Raw genomic sequence first — 5,666 nt, forward strand, 5'->3', positions numbered from 1 at the left:
CAAAATAATTACCAAAAAGTGTTATTGGTACTCTCTATGTATTACTTATGGAGAAATTTCACAAATTTATATATATCAAGTGCTTACCATAATATCTAGGATATAGTGAAGGCTCAAAAATGTTAGTTATTATCTTTACTAGGATCAGTAGTAATTGTTATTAGTAGTATTTGTAATAACAGTGTTGTGTGTTAAAGCTTATGTCTCTTCTTCTGTTTTGCACATGCTCCGACTCAATGGATAGTTTTCAAAAAAGGATAAAGAGAAGAATATTGAGCAGGTTTATATTATGGATTAATGTGAGGACTCTGATAAGACACAAATATTATAAGTCCAGTTTTCTAGTTTAAAAGGGGGTTCATTTTTCAAAGTGAGGTGCCAAATCTGTAGCTACATGATGGTTTAAAGTAAAATCTTATCAATGCCCTGTGTTCTCTCCACCACATTTCTCATGACTTTCCCACGTCTAATTGTCCAGGCTTTATACTTGTCTATATATTTGTAGCCATGCATTTTCTGAGCTGGTACCATGAGGTACAGGTAAGGAATTCCTCTTGTACCAGATAGAGATGAGCTATTTGGAAAATCTTTTATCTTATTTATGTTTGCCCAAACTAAGAATTTTTTCTCAACTAAATTATTGGTTCTCTCTGGTAGATATGCTGGTTACACCCTAAGCTCAAAGATCCCACAACTGAGAATTCTATAACTTCCCAAAAGGGAAACTTTTTTCTCTGAAAGCTAACAGCTATAAACTATAGAAGCAGCAGCCGGGGGAGACCAAGATGTCAGCATTTCAGGAATAGAACATAATTAGAAGAAAGCAGGTTGGTAGAAAATGATGAACCAGCTTTACTCTCATAGGATCCTGACTGAAAGAAATTAAATGGAACTAGGAAAACGACATCTCTCTGGTCTAAGGTTAGGAAGTGTATGATCTTCCCTCTTTGAACAGGCCCTTCATAGAGATTATGTTTTTTATAGAACATTGTGAAATGTTATATTACTTCAATTGCTTCCTCTGTTTCAGAATACTGTGATCAACTCATCTTCAAAAGAAAAAATAGATTATCCCATAGAAAATCTGGATAAAGAGTCAAGCCATATCAGAAGCATTTAATTATTCAACAATAAGCTGAACCCTTTAGGCCAGAGTGTCTCTAACACAAGGAATTTGCATCTAAAATGTCTACCTGAAACAGCTGTTGATGGAGAGTGGGTAATATTTACCCAGCTTGACTTTATTTGCTCTCAAATATTTATTTTCCAGTTCTGATTAATCTGATGGCTTTGAGCAATGACACTATCTTTGTCAGTTGAGTGGACAACTGGGTAGGAAACACTTCATTCAAGGAATACAGATAACTATAAGTAATAACAACCTATATAATGAAGATCTACCAAAGAACATAGGTTAATAAAAATGTCATATATCCAGTTGGAAAAAGTTTTTTTTTTTTTTTTTTTTTTTTTTAGCACCACTTGTGTTGCATATTGGAGAAATCAGAAAGAGAATATAATCATTTAAAGATGCTAAAGTTGCATCAATTTAGGCATAATAGATCAGCCTCCTGGTAAACCTCCAAACATTGTACAATTCAGTGTGTAGGAATACAAAGGTGAATGCATTATTGAGGTGATTTATCTAACTTAAAGGTGTCAGAGTGTGACCATCAGAGCCAAAACAGATTCAGAATTTCGAAATTCAGTTTCCTTTTCTTAGTGAAAATACATTTCTGTCTTCAATAAAAGCATGTTGCTTCTTCATATAATGGGTTCAAAGTTAAAATTTCAATGATAAGAATTTTAGAAATAATTCTGTGAAATTTTTAATCTTGTTATTTGGAAATGTGGATTGTGAAACAATTCCCTAAAGATATAAGAAAGCTAATTTTGTTCTCTCTCTTTTTTTTTAAACCTAGAAGAATGTCTGTCTGTCTGTCTGTCTGTCTGTCTGTCTGTCTATATCTATCTATCTATCTATCTATCTATCTATCTATCTATCTATCTATCTAGATACACACACACACACACACACACACACACACACATCAGCAAAAATACAGGTTACAGACTGAGAAATAGTAAACCATGATCAAATGCAGTGGTGATAAAGCAGAAGAAGGTAAAGAACAACTGGCTAGGGATTTTGACTTGTTCTAGATTCTATGTAGGGCAATTTCATTCTACAATATGAAGTGTAACTAGAAAACAAAGATACTTTAGGAAACCAAGATTGAGTTATCCTTAGTATGATCTTAGAATTCATAGGATCATTGGACACTATAAACAATAATGCACCAAACTAGGAAGTAGAGGACAACTAAGAAAATTCAAGTGTTTTTAAGTACCTATATGTAAAATCTTACATTAGGTGTTACTAAGGGGTACCTAAAAGTATTAAACAATTCCTAGCCTCAAGGAGAGGGAAAAACATGTTCAAAATTAATTTTAATACAAAGTAAAAGTGTATACAAAGGAGATGTAAAACTTCATTTTTAATATAAAAGTGCTAAGGAATTTTAATCATTTGATCAAAAATAATTTTTAAGTTTGATTTTATTGAGAGTTGAAGAGGATGAGAGAAAAGACACAGTCAGTGATAATTATATGAAAAGTAGTTCCTTAAAGTAACTCTAAAGTAAAAATTGGCAATATCTATTAAAATGAAAAAAATATACATTCTTTATGATCCAGAATTTTCACTTTTGGGGATGTCTTCTAAAGCAACACCTGCTCCTGAGTTTAACAAGACATGAGCAGAAATGTTCATAGCAGTATTCTCTTTAATCAAAAGAAAAACTAATACCAACTATATGGTGGATACAATTTTCCCGCCAGGAGTAATATCCAACTGTCAATTTTGCTAATAGCACTCTTATTTTATTTTGGGGAATCACCTCTAGCATAAGTTCTGATAACTTTAGATAATGCGTGGGCTCATGTCAAGTTAAGCTCTCTTGTTCAAACTCTCTTTTGACCTTTATCTCTGAGCAGAGTGACAAGAACTAAAATAATAATAATTCTTATTATATAAATATTATATATCATATGTTATATATGTGGGGATTGTTGACTCCAAAAGTATCCTGTCTGACAAGACTGTCAATTGTTCCTGCTGCCTCAACCCTCAGAGATGTTCAAATTTTGCTCTTATTAAATCTGATTTAGAAGGATTCCAATAATTATTCAAATAAATCATCTTTCTTCAAATGTTGCCCCAAAATAGTTTCAATCTTAGATGAAATATTTCTGATACAAGATCTATGTGGCAAAAAGCAATGTCTTTTCTGTATATCAGCAAGATAATTTACAAAGAAACCATCTTTAAATAAACAAAATTGATAAAAATACATAGGATTAAATCTATTAAGTTTATGATAAAACTAGTAAAATTATAGTACTTCACCAAAGGACAAAACTTAGACTTAGTAATCCAGAATTACATCCTGTATTTCTGTATGGAAAGACAGAAAATATGTCAAAACGCCCATTCTTTATAAAATAATGTATAATATTAATGTAATCCCAATTAAAATTTTAACAAATTTAAGTTGAAATGTTCGTTTATTTTTAAAATATATGGAGGAAATGTGTGACAGAAGAGCTAAAAATAATTTTATAAGGACAACTACAGGGTACTGGAAATGCAAGATATCAATATACATTCAGTTTGAGAAATTTTAAGAGTGATTTTGTTGTAAAAGTGTGTAAATATACTAATGGAAAATGATGGAAGGTCAAGAAGCAGACTCAAATCTTTGTGATTAAATTGATGATAGCTGTAGCATTGCAAGGTGGTGAAATAAAGAGTTTCAATATTGAGTTTTGGAAAAAATTGTAGCAAATAAAGTTACATGTCTATCACAAACCATGCCCCCAAATAAATTCCAGGTATATTATAGAATCAAAATCATAATCTATATTTATAACTATGATAAAATATTTTTAAATGGACAGACTTTCTATGTTGGTTGCAAAAGCACCTTTCTACATAAGACAAAAGAGCACATAAACAATAAAAATCAAACAGAAAACGGAATTCATAAAGGATAAGATTGATCGTTCTTTTATATGTAAAATCTTTTAAATTATTTCAAAATAAAATATACATCATAAGCAAACTAAAGAAAGACAAATCTCGAAATATAGCTTAGAAACAGATTGAGGAGGAGACTGACTACCAAGCCGAGCACAGTGAATTTTCATCTGCAAGCAACTGGGAGCCATAAAAGGTTTCTGACAAGGAGAGTAGAATGATCAAAGATGCCTTTTAACAAAGGAATGTGTTCATCCATATAAAGGATGAATTAGAGCTGCAGTGGCAGGCCAGGTGGGAAGGAGAGTGCTGTGCACACAGCTGTTCAGTTAGTAGTCAAAAAGATCAATTATGAAGCAGTTGCATAGTCTAGGCAAGAGAGAGAAAGGACAACTATGGTAACTATGGAATGCTAAGAATCATGTCTCAGAATTTGAGAATTGTAGTAGAGGTAAGAGAACTTACATTTATTGAATGTGTATTTTAGATATTCTAATTTGCAAAATTAGAATTAGAATTTGCAAATTAGAATATCTAATTAGAATATTCTAATTTGCAAAATTAGAATTAGAATTTGCAAATTAGAATATCTAAAATACACACTCAATAAATGTACGTTCATTACATACAAAAAATATGTTGCTAAGTCTGATTTCTTGGATGCCAAACCCATGATTTTTATCCCCCTACATATCCCAAGTTGCCTCATAAATAACCTACTCTTAGGCTAGGTGTGGTCACCCTTGGTCCAGCCAGAAATGATCAGGGTCAAAGCACAAGACAGAAGTGTCTGTGAGTGGGGTGCATGCAAAAGAGGGCTATTTCAACAGACTGAATTGTTCAAACTCTGCATATTCCAAAGAAAGGCTTATATTCTTAACTGGCCCTTTACCAACCCCTGGAGGACGAACTTGGAATATTCTGCCAGAGAGACTGTTTCTGCATGCCTGAGACCTTGGGCCATGCAGTACCAGTTTGAAAATTTATGCTAACAACGTGACTTACAATGAACACCTGCTTTTACTCCAGGGAGCTGAGTAGCTGAAGTTGGAAACATGGATGCCGCTGCACGCCTATGTGACTGACCCTCAATAAAAACCCTGGATATCAAGACTTGCATGAACTTTCTTAGTTATGTGTTATCACATATTATTATTAGGAGAATAAAGCAAGACACTATGCCACTACATTGGGAGGAAACATCTGGAAGATTATGCCTCGTTTCTTCTGGACTTCTATCTTTTCCTTTTTGTAATTATACATTGTAATCTTTCTCTGTAATAAAATGTAACTGTGAGTATAATAGTATGGCTGAATCCTGTGAGTCTTCAGCATATTGTTGAGACCGAGGGTAGTCCTGGGGACCCCCAACACTGGGCAGTTACCCTATGAAGGAATAATTGCTGATAGATATTATTTTTCTAGGATGGCTAGTGAAGGAAAGTAAGAAGAAATCTGAGAGAAGAAACAGAAAAAAACATTGTTTTAGAAAACAAGGGAGGGTGGGTGGATGGATGGATAGATAGATGATAGATAGATAGGTAGATAAAAGAAAAAGAAAGGAGAAAGAAAGAAGGGAGAGAGAAAGAAAAAGAGAGAGAAAGAAGGAAGGAAGGAAGGAAGGAAG

The sequence above is a fragment of the Pteropus vampyrus genome, unplaced genomic scaffold, assembly GCF_000151845.1.
Source record: "Pteropus vampyrus isolate Shadow unplaced genomic scaffold, Pvam_2.0 Scaffold39, whole genome shotgun sequence".
NCBI classification, from domain to species: domain Eukaryota; kingdom Metazoa; phylum Chordata; class Mammalia; order Chiroptera; family Pteropodidae; genus Pteropus; species Pteropus vampyrus.